The 17,117-nt window shown below is 46.5% G+C and overlaps 1 protein-coding gene across 2 annotated transcripts in view; it reads right to left on the minus strand.

The window, feature by feature from the left end:
• Nucleotides 1-14,861, minus strand: part of LOC120235076 (myelin associated oligodendrocyte basic protein) — a 39,554-nt gene extending 24,693 nt beyond the window's left edge. For both annotated transcript variants that reach the window (XM_039237193.1, XM_039237194.1), the window contains exon 1: nt 14,776-14,861. The gene's annotated coding sequence lies outside the window, so the exon portion shown is untranslated. The remainder of the gene's footprint in view (nt 1-14,775) is intronic.
• Nucleotides 14,862-17,117: the final 2,256 nt, after the last annotated feature.

The following is a 17,117-nucleotide window of genomic DNA, read 5'->3' on the forward strand; positions in this document are numbered from 1 at the left end:
TAACCTAGAAGTCACTTCTTTCAGCACATGGAGACAATGTTACCCAGCTTTTCACAGCCAATCCGGACACCCCCCAATTCCTCCAGCTTTCTGGAATCCTCTTTTCCCAAACGGGTCAGACAGGCATTCATCACAAATAGCAGAGAACCTAGCACTTGCCCTAAATTTTCACGAACGACTGGCATGGGGTACGAGGGAGATTTAAAGTCTCCTGACTCTGAATTCCTGCTCTGACTGAATTCTCGATTCCTCCCCACCTGATGTGATGCCTTGGGCCACTCCGTGCCTGTCCAGACCTGCACCCAGACGTTTCTTCCCCCAGCACATCCAGGGAAATTTCTCGAATTTTCAGTCCATGACTTTTCTCGCCCTCTACTGTCCCCCACCATGTCCAGCAGGGGGCAGCCTCACCTCCTGGTACCCTCCGTGTGTGGGTCCCTAAAGCAAAAGCGGTTCTCTTCCTTGGAACCCTGACATCTTTCTAGGGCAACCAGCTGAAAATCCACCGCCCCCCACCCCCTCCGCCCTCAGTATAATATTTATAGTCCGTGGAAAGACTCTGCTACTCTCTCCCGGTAGCGGAAATGCATTTAGTCGGGTAGGTGATCAATTGCATGTCCACACTCCCCTCCAGCTCTGCCCCCCACCTTGCTCCAGTCCAGGGACGCCGAACCCCACACGCTCAGCAACAGCGGTACACACCGAGTCCTCATTTCCCAGCCCAGGCTTACTAGAACACGAGTTCTAACCACAAACAACAGCAGAGGAAAGAACCCACATTTACTGAGCACCCACTGTCTGGTGGCTGCTTCCTACACTTCACCTCCTTTTATAACACGAGCATTTTCACTAACAAACTAAAGGTGAGAGAAGCTGCAAAACATGACCAGCTTCAGAAAGCCAGAAAGGGGCAGCCAGGGGACAGGAGTCCGGGCCCGTGTGGCTCACTGTCTCAGTCCTTTGACCCGGTCCAACACTCTCTGGGCCCCGCTGTGCTCAACCCCACTCTCCCCAAAAGCCTGGACCTTGGGGGACTGGAAATGGGCCAGAGAATGGGACAAGGCTGCATAGACGCAAGGGTCTAGTCTTGGGCTGAAAAAGACTGGGAGTTGGGGAGACCGCTCCCTGAAGGAGGAAGGGTAGAGAATGGGCCTGGGGACGTCACACAGTATGGTGGCCTCGACCTCCCTAAAGAGGTGCGTGATGGGGCACGGGCATTTAAACTCCTGAAGGCAGCGGGACCCATGGGTGCTTCCTCTGTTCCTCCCCAGTTGGCCCTTAATGGGTTTTAAAGTCTATATTTGCTATTGAAAATTAGAAAGTGTTGACGGATCAAAATAACAAAAAGTCCTAAATTTGTATCCCATAGTTAACCACTCACAAAGTATTTGAACATTTTTTCTCTGATGATATTTACATATAAATATACAGTTAATAAAAAGCAGGACCATAACTTACATACTCTTCAGATTTATATACTTGGAAAATCATCCATTTTGTTTAAGTTTTACGGATATACACATTATTTATAATATTCTTATGCTTTTTAAATCTGTGATAAATTTTATAGGTACAGTCCCCTTTATAATTCATATCATTTATTTGCATCTTGTCTCATTTTTCTTGATTAGTCTTGCCTGTAGTTTTCCTACTTTATTATTCTTTTCAAAAACAGGCTCTTGGTTTTCTTGGTTGTCTTTGCTCTTTTTTTCTGGTTCATTAATTTCTGTAGGCATTTATTATTTCCTTCCATTTTTTTTTTTTTTAGGTTTATATTCCTGGGAGTTTTTTCCTATATTCTTTTTTCTTTTAAGCGTATTTATTTTTAAGTAATCACTACACCCATCATGGGGCTCAAACTCACAACCCTAAGATCAAGAGGCACCACGCTCTTCTGACTGAGCCCACCAGGCACCCCTGTGTATTCTTGAGTCAAACATTTCTCACATATGCTTTTATGGCTACGACTTTTCCAACAAGTGCAATCTTAGCTGCATACCATAAGTATTACTGTAAGCCATTTTCGCTTCATTTTAAATATGACTGAGTTCTTTGATCTGTCCATTACCCTTAAAAATCTGTCGCAAAATTTCCAAGTGTGCATTGACGTCTCATTTTAATGCATTCTAGTCAGGGAAAGTGGTCTGTATGATAATGACTCTTTGATAATTGTTGAGATTTGCTTCATGACCTTGTTCATAGTCAGTAGTTTTAAATGTTCCACGTGCGCTTGAAAAGACTGTGATTTCCAGAACAATTTGGACTTCTCCATTCTTGGGCATAACAGCCATCTTGAATCACGGCTCAGCCCCGCGAGGAAGCCACGTTGGGGAGCGCAAAGACTGGAGGAGCCTGAGCCTGAGCCTGAGGCCCCTGACAGGAGCTGCTGTTCTAGGCCGGACTCCTGAACGCTGAACACCTTTTTTATATGACAGACACACAACCTGCACCTCCTTTAAACCACTATTATTTCAGTTACAAGCAGGCAAATACAACTCAAATTAATATGCTCAGTGTCCTTTTCTAGAAGAGGGAGTCTTAGTCCATGAGGGCGACTATAACAAAATAGTATAAACTGGGCGGTTTATTGGCAACAAAAATTTATTTCCCAGAGTCCTGGAGTTTGGGGAACCCAAGATCAAGTCGCCAGCAGATTCAGTGTCTGGCGAGAAGCCCCCTCCTAGTTCAGAAATGGCATTTTTCTTGCTGTGTCCTCATGTGGCAGACGAGCAAGGGGCTCCCTCTGGCCTCTTGTATGAAGACACTAGCTCCACCCATTAGGGCTCCGCCTTAATGACCTCACCACTTCCCAAAGGTCTGTCCTAACACAATCACACTGGAGATTAGATTTCAACATATGAATTTGGGGGACACAAACATTCAGTCCATAACAGAAGGGAAGAACAATAAAAATAATGCTTCAGGGACGCCTGGCTGGCTCAGTCAGTAGAACGGGCATGTGACTCTTGACCTCAGGGTGGGGAGGTTAAGCCCCACCTTAGGCATGAAAAGTTTTTAAAATAATGCTTAAATCAGCAGACCTGTGAAGATACTAAGTAGGCAGAGAACGTAGCACTGTACCTAATGTAAATAATGTGCTTAATAGGTTCCATTCCCCTTTCACTGAGAATTCATTCAAAGGAATCATTCTACTGACTCGTCAGACACATTCTCTGAGAATCTCTGCATGTATCTCTGATGATATTTAATTCAAACATTAATTACATCTTTACTTACATTAGTGGCTAAAGACAAATCATTATAAACACTACATGATGTTTGCACAAAAGATGTCACCTAATTGTGGGGCGCCTGGGTGGCTCAGTCAGTTAAGTGTTTGACTTCACAGCTCAGGTCATGATCTCACGGTCCACGAGTTTGAGCCCCACGACGGGCCCTGTGCCAACAGCTCAGAGCCTGGAGGCTGCTTTGGATTCTATGTCTCCTTCTCTCTCTGCTCCTCCCCTACGTGCACTCTGTCTCTCCTCCTTACTCCCAAAATTAAGAAAATTAACTTTAAAATTTCTTTAAAAAGATCTCACCTAATTGCACAGCAAAGATAATATGAACTATCTAGCAGGAAGAAGAATTTTATTTTGAAACTGTAAAATACAGTCTCCAGACTTTCCAGAGGTTTCTGTGTCCTCTGAAACTAAAGAGGAGGGAGCGCCTGGGTGGCTCAGTTGCTTGAGCGTCCGACTTTGGCTCGGGTCATGATCTCCCGGTTCGAGGGCTGGAGCCCCGCGTCGGGCTTTGCACTGGCAGCACAGAGCCTGCTTGGGATTCTCTGTCTCCCTCTCTCTCTGCCCCTCCCCTGCTCATGCTTTCTCTCTCTCTCTCTCTCAAAAATGAATACACATTAACAAATGTTTAAAGCATGAAAGAGGAGGGAAAGTAAAGCAGGTATTTGAAGAAGTAGAAAAAGGAAGTGAAGGAGAGGAATCAAAGAGAGAACAAGTACCTTCTCCCATCCCCTCGCTGTTTATTGAACACCTGCTCTGTCCCAGGTGCTTTATGGCCATCATTTCTGACTTCCACAAGAACCCTTCTAGGGAGTCCCTCCTTAATCCGTTTTAGATGAGGAAATTGAGGCCCGAAGAAGTAAACTCTCCAAGATCATACAATACTACTACTAATAAAAGAGCAAACTCATCACAGACAATATGGCTAATTGACTGCCCAGCACCCACTCTTCCCTTCAATAAGAAACCTGGATTTTGTTCGGCACCCTAATGTGTAGAGATAAATACATACAACAGTGTGATCACATTCTGGCCAATGAGATATAGACAAAAGTCCGCGAAGAGCCTGACCTTTCTTTAACAATAGGCTTTATTCAAAAAGGGACTGTCCCGGGGCACCTGGGTGGCTTAGTCGGTTAAGCGTCCGACTTTCGCTTGGGTCATGATCTCGCGGTCGTGGGTTCGAGCCCCGTGTCGGGCTCTGTGCTGACTGCCAGCTCAGAGCCTGGAGCCTGTTTCAGTCTGTGACTCCCTCTCTCTCTGACCCTCCCCTGCTCACGCTGTCTCTCTCTCTCTCTCTCTCTCTCCTAGAAATAAATAAAAATATTAAAAAAAAATAAAAACAAAAAGGGACTGTCCCCTGGTGGGTTCATTCAGCCCAACTCAGCTGTCCCCGGCTCCCAGAGGGAAGATTCTTTCAAGCCTTTGGAGCCATAGGACGCCTTCCCCCTGCCTCCTACCCACCCAACAATTACACGGCAAAACACCTTCATCGTCTTTGCTGAAAGGCAAGTCACTTTTAAACTTTCCAGAGCCTTCCCTTCCCCCAAAGAGAAATGATCGCTTCTCCCTCTTTCAAGCGCCAACCTTGTGTGCTATACATAATTTTAAGGAAGCATCTGGAAATTTTATGTCACTCCTACTGCTTCACTACCTCTTTACATTGTCTGTCCTTGGAGCCTGGTTCAGTGCCTGATTCAGAGCAGGTCAGTTGCTGCTTGATTAAAATGAGAGAATGAATAGGGCGTTTCTCACAAGTGCTGCCTGTCCCCCGATGCTCCAGCAGTCGCCACGTCCCCGCAGGGACCTCTGCTCTGGCCCGGGCACCAGAATCTGTTCCATGAGACGGGCGACACCGGAAGGGACCTTTGCAGCTGACCTTGAAAGTGATAAGACTGGGCTCTTTAGGAAAAAAACATTCTAAAAGACTGGTGAACCCGCTACGACTCTTCTTAATTCATGCAAATCAATTAGCAAGCTTTAGTCAACAGACACATTTAATTACACATTTTAGAGATGGCACTAGCATCTCTATGTAACTACCAGCTGTGTTTAAACACAGCTTCACTATTCCCTAAGGAGACTCCAGGTGGCTGTGAGGACCCGAAACGTAAGGTGGATTCTCTTGGATGGAGCCAGAGTGCATTATGCTAAGCAAAATAAGTCAATCAGAGAAAGAAAAACCATATGATTTCATTCACATGTGGAACTTAGGAAACAAAACAGATGAACATATGGGAAGAGAGAGGGGAAGAGAAGAGAGGGAAACAAGCTACAAGAGACTTTCAATGACAGAGAACAAACTGAGGGTTGATGGAGGGAGGTGCGTGGGGGATGGGCTTCATGGGTGATGGGCACAAAGGAGGGCACTTGTCGGGGTGAGCCCTGGGTGGCGTATGTGATGAATCACTGAATTCTCCTCCTGAAACCAACACTGCGCTGTGTGTTAACTAAAATTTAAATTTAAGAAATAAATTTAAAAACTAAAATGGACTTTGGGGGCGCCGGGGGGGGGGGCTCAGTCGGTTAAGCGTCCGACTTCGGCTCAGGTCATCATCTCACGGTTCGTGGGTTCGAGCCCCGCGTGGGGTCCTGAGCTGACAGCTCGGAGCCCGGGGCCAATTTCAGATTCTGTCTCCTTCTCTGCCTCTCCCCCACTCGTGCTCTGTTTTTCTCTCTCTCTCAAAAATAAATAAACATTTTTAAATTTTTAACATTTAAAAAATAAAGAAATAAAATGGATTGTCTTCCTTCCGTCCATCCTCCTTTTCGACCACGTTTTCTTACAAGAGAATTACAGTTGTTTACGGGAGTGGAGAGCGGCCCCTGCCCTGGGAAGACACGGCGGGAGGCAGCCGGCCGCACACTCCCCGCAGCCGCAGGGAGCGCAGGACGCCCGGCGTGGGAGTGGGCACGGGCTGTGCCCTGGGCCCTGTGAAGCGAGAGGCCGATGCACATCGCACTTGGGAAACACGCTGGCCCTTCGGTTCCTGGCGGTCGGACCCTCGGAGCGCTGAGCGAGGGCCTGCGCTTACCTTGTTTAGGGAACTCGACACGGAAGCATCAGGGCAGGAGGCCCAGGCGAGAAGTCTGGCTCCCGACGCCAAGACTCCAAAAAGGAGATACTGATCAGTCCCGGGACTTCATCTGTCACGTGGGTGTTTAATGTATGCTTAGGGAAATGTTTTATTTAAAAAACGAAGCAGGAAATTATAAACGTATTTAAAATCAGCCCTGTCGTGTCCCCCCAAAGGTCTTGTTTCCTTTCTCTCTAAGGGAATAATTGGCGTAGCCTCTCCCGTGCTGAGTATTGGCTGGGAGAGGAGAGAGAACAGCTTCTGGATGTCCTCCACTGTGACCACTGCTGGCATAAATGATCTCTTCCTACTACGCGGTCAGGCGAAGTCCGGCTCCCTGGCAGAGCTCTTGCCCACCTCCCTCTGATCCTCCGGGTGGAGAAGGGGGCAGGGAAACTGATAGTCCCCGAGGCCGTGGGGGACGGGGTGGCTGGTGTGGGTAGCGCCCCCCTGCTGGCCACGGGGCGCATAGCGTTAGTGACACAGGTTCCTGCCGACCCCACCAAGCCACTGCTCATCAGGGTCCCATATTCAGGTGTCGGCAGCTCCGTGTCTATTCAAGGCAACCTGTGGGTCCCCTGCACGCGCCACACGTGGGGGTGGAGAAGCCTCTCTTGGGGCCATTGGCCTCGACAGCTCCCCAGTCAAACTCCTGCACTCACTCACGGGCCACATTGGATGTGGCTGAGGGCGGGCTTCTCCCAGGGGCTTGCAGCCTGTCCTCACTGTTCCCGTGTGGCAGTAGGACCCCCCCCACACACACACACACACTCCCCACGTGCACACACACGATTTCAAACCTATCTGGACGTTCCTACCACACCATGCCACATCCCCTGCTGTGATTCTCAGGCTTCATCCGAGAAAAGAGAGGCCATGAATGCTTGTTCCTTAGCCTTCCCTCTCTCCCCCGACCTTGAACGAGCTTCACAAGGTGAAGAGTTCCTCCAGAAACTCACAAAGTGGAGAAGGCTTGGGCAATAAGGACATATTCTTCCTAGGCCTTTTCCTTCCTCTACCCAACTCTTCCCAATACATGGTTATAGATTCTCATTAAATTCCCCACTGCCACCCTCTCTGCCTTCAAGTGATTAGGAAATCGGTAAGGAAGAGACGGAAATTACAATTGCAATTACAATTGGAAATTACAGGAATTGCAATTTGCTTAGACTAGTTTCAAGAACAAGATGAAATGTCTGGTATTTAAAATACTAGGGGCCCCATCGCTCTCTGCCTTTCCCTGGCGTGCTCTCTCTCTCTCTCGCTCAAAAATAAGTAAAAATAAAAACTTTCTAAAAAATAAATAAAAATAAAATAAAATACTAAGTTAGGGGCACCCGGCTGGCTCAGTCAGTGGAGCATGCAACTCTTCTGGGTTGCAAGTTTGAGCCCCGCGTTGGGTGTAGAGACCAGTTAAAAATAACATCTTAAAAATAGATCAAATCAAATCAAATACTGAACTATTTTGGAGCATGGAGAATCCACTTCAAGTGCTTTAAATATTTATAAACCTTGAATGAATTTCTGTTAAACTCGCCTCCGTTTTACAATTTAACATTTATTCTGAAAAGCAAAGCTTTTGAGAGCAATAAAATCTTTTATCCTTTCATTCCTTGAGAGGAGACAAATAAAATACAATTTCAGTAATAATGTAAGAATATGGAGGGAAAATACTAAGTGGGTTTTTACTTACTGGGAGGGACATTCTCTGGGGACGATGGTAGAAAACCCCCAGCTTCATTTCTGCATTTCCGCCCAGAAACGGGCTGGTCTTTCAAGAAATTGTCAGAACAGAAAAAGTACAGCATTCATTATTCTACACATTTCTTAAACTCAGGCTGGCTTCTTCTCTTTTTTTTCTAATCAGGCTAGCATACTAGACAGAGAAGAGAGGCAAAGGGATTTCTTAGCGTTTTTGTACAAATACAGTAGGCTTGGTAACACTTTGATTTTTGTGAATTATTAATATTTTATAATTGATGAATCATGGAGGTATTCATTGGCCATTTGGAGACTGACTGAATATTAGGCAGCCCTTTCACAAGGTGACAGAGGTTGTAGTGACAGAGAAAACATGTCCAAAATATCAAGTAAAAGCTGCAGGAAGCTAGATTAGCTATTGCATGGCATTGACTCGAGGCAGCCGGCCATCCCCACTAAAGTCAGCTAACAATCCATATGACAGTCTCTCAAGTACCCTAGACACCTCCAAAGGTAGCCGCCTCAGCGGGATCTGGGACAGGAGCCAGGGGGCCCTCGGCAAGGTGGACACACACTCAGATCCTGCTTTTATTTATTTTTTAAGATTTTATTGCTAAGTAATCTTTACCCCCAACGTGGGGCTTGAACTCACAACCCCAAGATCAAGAGCCCCATGCTTTTCTGAATCAGCCAGCCAGCCAGCCCGCACACCCTGTCTTGAAGACATGAAGTACTGGCCCCCTGGAGAGTTTACTCAATCCTGGGCAAATTGTCAAGCTGGCGAGCTCCCCCTGCAGCGTCAGGAGCAGCTTTTGGAACAGTTGGTGACCACAGTGGACTCCAGTGACAGAGGGGGCCAGGTGACATCAGGCTGTCGCATGTAAAAGCAAAAGACCAGAAGTAAATGCAGCACTGCCACTCAGCCGTTTGTTCGAACGTTTGCTGAGGGCTGAAGGGCTGAAACGAACAAGACAAAGAAGGGCCGGGTGTTCGCGGCGCCCAGGGGACGGGGAGGGAGGCTGACCAGCGCACGTCATGAACGGGACAGCACACGTGTGCCTGCAGTGTAGTGTAGGCTCTCAGGGAACTGAGAGAGAATCTAGCAACGAGACCACTTTAGACTCGGGGCCTAAGTCAGGATTCCCGAGGAAGACATCACCTGTCCGAGATCTGAAGGATACGTGGGGGCCCGAGAAGGACAGGGTTCCAGGATCCCGACCCTGGATGTGCTGGAGAGATCAGAGAAAGGATACGGCTGAGCATCGCGGGGCTGCAGGGCGGGGCTCGGGGAGGCCTTGAAGGGCCTTGAAGGTGAGCTACAGAATGCAAGGCACTGAAGGATCTTGACCAGAAGAAGTAAGTCTTCCTATTTATGGTCCAGGAAGATGCCCAGGCTTCCTGCAGTGTAGACCAGAGGCAAGGAGGAGCTTCAGCTCCAAGGAGACCAATGACGGAAGACAGGGACTTCAGCCCGGGCAGGGGGCAGCGCGGGGTCTCGGAGGCAAAATCAGTAGGACTTGAGGAGGGGTCGGATGTGGGGTTTGCTGGCCAGGATGACTGCCAGGCTTATGGCTTGAGCACGTGCCCAGCGGAACCATTTACTGAGGGGAGGGAAGCTGCGGGGGTGGGGGGGTAAGGGTACCGTGTGAACACTCATTTGCTCAGCATATCAGCTGAGCACCCACTGTGCGCCGGACATGTTAAATCTGAGATGCTTGTGAGGATCTAACGGTGACGATGACACACGACCGACTAGCAGGACGGGCAGGAAACTGTTAAGGGTCAGAGCCTAACTAGTTTCCTACAGGTCAACCTGTTTCCCATCTGCTATTATTGCAAACGATGCTGTCGTGAATAAAGCTAGACACCCATCATTTCACACGTGTGCAAACATCTGAGGGGTGAATCTCTAAAAGTGGGATCGCTGACTCAGAGAAACTACGCACCTGTAATTCTACAGGTTTCGATAGATTTTTTCCAACTTGCTCCCCGTGGGATTTGTACAAATTATTATTCTATAAACAATGCACGTTAAAGCCAATTTTCCCACCGCCTCAACAAGAAAAGTAAGTTATTAAGCCCTCAGATTTTTGCCGATCTGATAGGTAACATGTTTCAGAGTGCAAAGTAAAGACGGTAAACCTTGGGGCACCTGGTGGCTCAGTCGGTTAAGCGTCCGACTTCGGCTCAGGTCATGATCTCACGGTTCATGGGTTCAAGACCCGCGTCAGGCCCTGTGCTGACAGCTCAGAGCCTGGAGCTGCTTCAGATTCTGTGTCTTCCTCTCTCTCTGACCCTCCCTTGCTCACGCTGTCTCACTCTCTCTCTCTCTCAGAAATAAATAAAACATAAAAAAAAAAAAAGACGTAAAACTCAAAATGTTTTAGATTTGGAAAGTCTATCAGTATGATTTATCATATTAACAGAATAAGAGGGGAAATAAACACTAAGTAATAAACACTAAGAAAGCACTCACTAAGATTCAATAACCATTCATGGCAAATACTCTTAACAAAGAAGGAAGGGAAGGGAATGCTCTTAATGTTATCGAAACCTAGCTACCAAAATATCTATAAATAACCGTTTACTGTGGGTGAAATCTTGGAAGCATTTTCACCTAAACCAGATACACCCAGAAGGATGCTATCACTACTACTATCCACACCGCACTTGGAATCCTAATCAGTCAAACAAAACACTGTGAAATTCTACAAAAGGTTAGAACTGAAAAGAAAGCTCAACGAGACACAAGATCAATGTTCCAAAATGAAAATCATTTCTAAAGATGAAGAAGATTTAATTAGAAATGTAAAATGAAAGAATCCATTCAAGCAGGACACAAAACCACAGGATGCCTACAGGCAGAAAGATATCTGATAAAAGAAATGCAACACCTCTATGAAGAAATTTGCAAATCTTTTTTGAAAGCTGCAGAAGAAACAGCAATATAAGTAAGATGAATATACGCTAATAAATCTATACACAATGTTATTCCAATAAATATCAAATTTTCATGTCATCGACAAGACGATTTCATACTTCTTATGGAACTGTAGAAGACTAAGATGAGCCAAGACAATTCGGAATAAGCACTGGGCCTTGTTCTACAAGATGGGGACACTGGTCATAAGCTATGCTAATTAAAACAGTAGAGTATTGCCTTGGAAATAGACCAATAGATCAAGGGAACAGAACAGAGAGCTTAGAAACAGACACACAAAGGTAGAGTAGTGTGGTTCATAACAAAGGGGGCATTTCTTTTCTACTGGAACATGGAAAAAGGGAGACAAAATGAAAGCAGACTAATAACCCAAATAAGAATAAATAATCGCGAACACATGTCAAGAGGTAGCAGCCAGGCACTGTTCATAGGCTTTTTGTATGTAACTCATATAATCCCCACAGCCTCGCAATGGCCCTCACAGGAGCAGAGATTCGGAGAAGTCAGATAACCAACCCCAGGGCACAGGACTAGGAAACGGATCCCCAGGATCCCAACCAAGATAAGCTAGTCTGTGTTCCTAACCTTGACACTCTGTGGCTTCTAACACAGCAGACGTGAAGGGAAAGAAAAGAAATCATAAACACAAGGATTTTATAGAACAAAGGACTCCATGACGTTACAAGGCAAAAGACCTGTGCCATTATAGAAGAAAATACAGGAACACATAAAAGTGCCGAGTTTTGGGGGCGCCTGGGTGGCTTAGACAGTTAAGTGTCCGACTTCAGCTCAGATCATGATCTTGGTTTGGGAGTTTGAGCCCCGCGACGGGCTCTGTGCTGACAGCTCAGAGCCTGGAGCTGCTTCAGATTCTGTGTCTCCCCCTCTCTCTGCCCCTCCCCTGCTCACACTCTGTCTCTCTGTGTCCCTCAATAACAAATAAAAACGTTAAAAAAAATTTATAAAATTTTTTTTAAAAAGTGCAGAGTTTTCATAATCAGAATGTTACAGGAAAAAAGAAACAATAGTTTTATTTTTTTTAATATGAAATCAGGCACAAAATAGGAAAAAGAGGACACACTTAGAAGCCACGAATTCTATACAAACAGGCTTAAGCCTGGAGGGCTCAAGGAAATGTAAATAGATGCCCATTCCAATTGACCCCCCAAAACAGGAGTAAAAAAGGATCCCCCCCCCCAGCCCGGAAGCTCACAGGGGGTGGGAATTCCGGGATCAGGGACTGGGCTGGAGTTCAGGGCGCACGAGGGAGGAATCCACAGGGGGGCTTGTGGAAGGCAGCTTCTGGAATAAAACCCGGAGGCTCAGAGGCCTCCCTGCGGACCAGCGCTTCCTTCACCTACCACAGCCTTCGGAAGGCTGCCAGCCCCCGCTCCTCCCCTCTGGAAAAAGAGTATCCCTGCGGCGCAGAATCATTGCACACTCACCAGCTTCCTTCCAGACCTTTAATGGTTTCTAAAACCCTGCTAATTGTCTCAGGCCAAGGGTAGTGCTTTCCTCCGAGTGTGGATTTACACAAAGGGCAGGGGCTTCCCGGCGGGCCCGTCCGCAGCAGCACAGATACACGGAGGAAGCCAACTTTGGCAGTAACGCCGCTGTCCCTCAGGGGGTCCTGATCCACTTGGCCCCATGCATCCTTTGGTCGATCTCCTTGGTAACCAAGATGCTTACGGACCAGTAGATGAATGTTGAACGGTGGATTCTTGACCTGGGAAGCCAGTTCCCGGTAATGAAAATTTCATATAAACATTTATTTTGATTCAGGGTGTTTTTTTTGTGTGTTTGTTTGTTTTGTCACAGAGAGCATCATCTTGCCAAACTCCAGTACTGATTTGGGGAACTGCTGACCCTATAAAAATAACAGCATAAAAGTGCCTTGACTATCTTGGGGTTGACAACCCGTCTGGAAAAACGGAACAAAGCCCTGGTCGCTTTGCTCTGTGCCGGGTGACAAGGGCAGAGGACCGCGGTCGCTGGACCAGCCCACTGACACGCCGCTGTCGCAGAGACGTGTGCAGAGCCTTTTCTGACAACAGACCCCACCTGACTCCAGCTGCTATGGGAGAAGGAACAAGTGTGACCCACGTTTCGTAGCCTTAGCACATAGACAGTATCATGGTGAAGCCAGATAAACATGTAAGAAATAGTCATTTTCTGAATGTAATTTTAATAACGTGGCATTCTTTCTTCTGAAAAGTATGCGATACATTGTTTAACATTGTTTTAGCCTATGGATATGTGAACTTTACACTAGAATTTTACATGGATGAATAGTCCATAATTTTCTATAAACGGGGTGGGGGGGGGGACGTTCTAGAACCAAAGGCATGAGTTTGTCTCCTCATGTATCCATTTCCCAACTCAAAAATGTGACTCTGTCCCCAGTTACAAGCAAAGACCTTGCTTCTTAGTTCATATGTCACACAAGACTCCTCATAATTGGGTCCTTGCCCACCTTTTCCCTGCACAGAGAACCGATCTCCCGGATTTGCATTATCTTATAGAGAAACTGCAGTGTTAGCTTGGCCCACGGTCACAGCCAGGGGTAAAGAGAAGAGCCTGGATTACCCGATAGGCTGATTTATTGCTCCTCTGAGAGCTCGGGGAAGGTGAGCGCTGCGAAGCTGCCTTGGGGTCTCCAAAGGCATCAGTTTCAGGAGACAGAGAAAAGAAGCAGCCAGAGAGAAGCCGGAATAAGCACCAGACTCTTGGCTAATCCCTTGGCCTGAACTTTGTGTCCAAGGCCACAGTGCGAGTCACCCAACAGCAGCTACGCTGGTAGACTTCCTCGGATGGATGAAATGCCACTTAGCTTTGTTCCATTTTGCAACTTATTTCCTTCCATCTGTATATTTACTTACGATATTGAAATCACTCATCTCACCAAAGAAGCAGGAAGGGGAGTCAAGGATGAGCCCAAAGTATGTCATTCAAGGAACTAGTTGAGCAGCAGAAGCATCTAGCAGAAGAGCAGTTTTAGGGGAAGAGGCTGACTCAGGAGTTCAGCTTGAGGTGCACTTGAGTTGGGGTGTTTGAAGGGCATCTAGGCTGAGATGTCAAGCGAACACTTAAAAGGAGAAGTCGGTGGGGGAGATAGAGCTTAAGCTGGGGGAGGACAGGGAACAGCTGAAGCCCTGGGCTTACCCTGGGGACAGACTGCGGAGTGAGTAGTGAATGGGGCTTGCCCGGGCGCCTCCCAGGTTTACCTTGTGGAGGACGCGTGATTGAAGTTGAGTGAAGACGGGCACCGGGAAGGGAGCACAGGCTTCACAGGGTGAGGACTTCTAGCTAGAGGATGCAGGCCCAGGGGCCTGAACGTGGCACGGGGAGGGCACCCGCCCCCTAGTTCTGGGGCCACTTGGAGTGCAAATGCCCCGCGTTTGACCGGCTGACAGACGCAGGCTTGTTCTCACAGGACAGTCCGGGTTCAGTGAAGACAAAGAAATAGAAGGAATCTCCTAAGAAGGGTCTAAAGATACAGGGGAAGGAAGTCTGTTTTTCGCAAAATGGCTCCTCCCCCAGGCATAGTACATGAGTTTGCCAACAGCGGACAAATGGCGGCCAGGGTCATGGTCTCTTTGATCGAGAGAAGTGTTTGTTTGTTTGTTTGTGTTTTCATATTTCTACATCTCCAAAGCCTGCAATAGGTTTTTTTTACAGTGTTTAACTCGTATGGAAAGTTTGACTGCTCAGTCTCTTGCTGATTCTGCATTCTACTTGACATTTTGAATGCTAGCAATCGTTACACAATAATTTCGATGCAGACCCAAAAGAGTATAAGAAATTCATTTTGTACCTGAATTTTCGTCCGTACGCATCTGGTGATTAGATCTCTGTTATGAGCTTGTCTTGGTCTCATTTGCTCCTTTTTTTCCCCCTAAAAGTGAAGCAGCAGAACACATTCTGGTTAATTTGGTGTTTGGTTATTTAAGTCATAATTAATCCAAACGTGCTGCCCACACAACTCCACTCTCACCGTCCTCAGAAGGATTATGGTGTTTAGTTTAGATGTTACCTGTCAGGTGGGGACTAGGGAGAGGACATGGTCACAGAACCACAGGCAAACTTTTTAAAGACCACCTTCTCAGAGAGGAAAAATGCTATATGTCCAGCTCTTGAGGAGAGACGTGTTTCTCTGGTTAAAAACTCAACGAATAAATCCAATTTGATACGGCATTAAATTGAAAATTTCAAATATTAATCTTGTTTTCCCATGCCGTGTGGGGATTTGCGACCATCCACAACCATCTGGCCCCTTCTTCCTTAATATGTTATCAAATCTTGGAAGTGTTGTTTGAACAAAGGGGTCTTAAAGTTACCAAAAAAACCTGCAAAAGAAACCTGTGATTCTGATTAGTTGTTCTTATAAGGTTCCCGGACCCAGTCGCAATGCCGCGGGGGAGAGGGGTGTCTTCCCACCGTGCCGTGGGGGAGAGGGGGGTCTTCCCACGTGCACACAACACTAAGCAATTCTAGGACATCAGCAGGGCGTCAAAGAATTCAACTCCTTTCGGACACGCTACTTGGAAATAGCATCAGAGGCCACAGGTTAGGGGTTCCGTCTCACAAGACTGTCTCCCACCCCCCACTTCAGACCCCAGGCTGTTACCTGTGCTTCTGACAAATTGGCCACAGCCTGGAGGCTTTAACAACCTCTTGCTTGAGTTCCATTGATTTGCTACAGTGGCTCACAGACTCAGGAAACACTTACTACATTTTAACAGCCAAGGGAAGAGATACAGACGACAAGGTTTGGGGAAAGGGGGTGGAGCTTTCCTCCCCTCTCCAGGGACTTTGCCGTCCCCACATCTCCAAGCATTCACCAACTGGGAAACTCTCCAAACCTTTGGAGTTTTATAGAGGTTTCATTATACAATCGTGACTGACCAAGTTCACTGGCCATTGGTCAACTCCCTCCAGCCTCTCTCTCCCGGAGGTCAGGGTGTAGGACCGAAAGTTCCATCCCTCTAATCACCCGGTTGGTTCTCCGGGCAACCAGGCCCATCCTTAGGGCTTCCAAGTTCACCTCATTAACATAACAAAAGACACCTTTATCGCCCTTATCCTAGGAAATTCCAAAAGTTTTAGGGGCTGTGAGTCTGAAACCGTAGATAAAAACCAAATACAGAACAGAAATTTATTTTGGTTGTTTGAATGGCCAAATGTATATTTCTTATAAATCACAATATCACAGTTGCCTTAGTTGGTAATTTATCTCCGTTGACAGCTAATCATAGTAATAATGATGCAGTTGACAATTCTGTATCACTAGCTGCAAAAATTATGGTAAGATTTCCCTGTCAAATCAGATGATCATGTTCCTTTTAAATTTAAGTTAATTTTTTAAAAAGTATATTGCAAAGGGGCGCCTGGGGGGCTCAGTCAGTTGAGCAACTGGCTTCGGCTCAGGTCACGATCTCATGGTTCATGAATTCAAGCCCCTAGTTGGGCTCTGTGCTGATGGTTTGGAGCCTGAAGCCTGCTTCAGATTCTATCTCCCTCTCTCTCGGCCTCTCCCGTGCTTGCACTCTCATTCTCTCTCTCTCTTAAAAATTAGCAAACATTAAAAATATTTTAAGTATATTGCAAAAACAAATTATTGAGACTACACTAAAATAAAAAGCCTTTGCACAGCGAAGGAAATCATCAACAAAATGAAAAGTCAACATACGGGAAGGGAGAAGATATTTGCAAATAATGCACCTAATGAAAATGAGATTTCAAGATACAGCAAGCAAGCCTAGCCGAAAGAATCTCTTTTTTAAAAATCAGGCAGGGATGCAGGTGCCTAGCTAGCTCAGTTGGCATTCAACTATTGATCTTGGGGTTGTAAATTTGAACCCCAAGGTGGCTGTAGACATTACTTAAAAATATAAACCTTTAGAATAAAATAAAAAAGGGCCAGGAGGCCCTAAGGGAGAAGGAATGAATGCACATTCTCTTCAAGGACCTATGAACTCTTCACCAGCTGCAAGCCGTGAGGCTGGACCCCTTCCTTACCAAGACATGGGAATCTTTCCCATTCTTCACTTCAATAGGAGCCTGTGAGACTTGGCAAATTTCAGTCCCTCATTTGCATACTAACCCAATCAATCCCAGCTAACCTAGTTTCAATCCCTGTTTTGCATCACAGACCTG

The sequence above is a fragment of the Hyaena hyaena genome, unplaced genomic scaffold (genome assembly GCF_003009895.1).
Source record: "Hyaena hyaena isolate Hyena2069 unplaced genomic scaffold, ASM300989v1 scaffold_121, whole genome shotgun sequence".
NCBI classification, from domain to species: domain Eukaryota; kingdom Metazoa; phylum Chordata; class Mammalia; order Carnivora; family Hyaenidae; genus Hyaena; species Hyaena hyaena.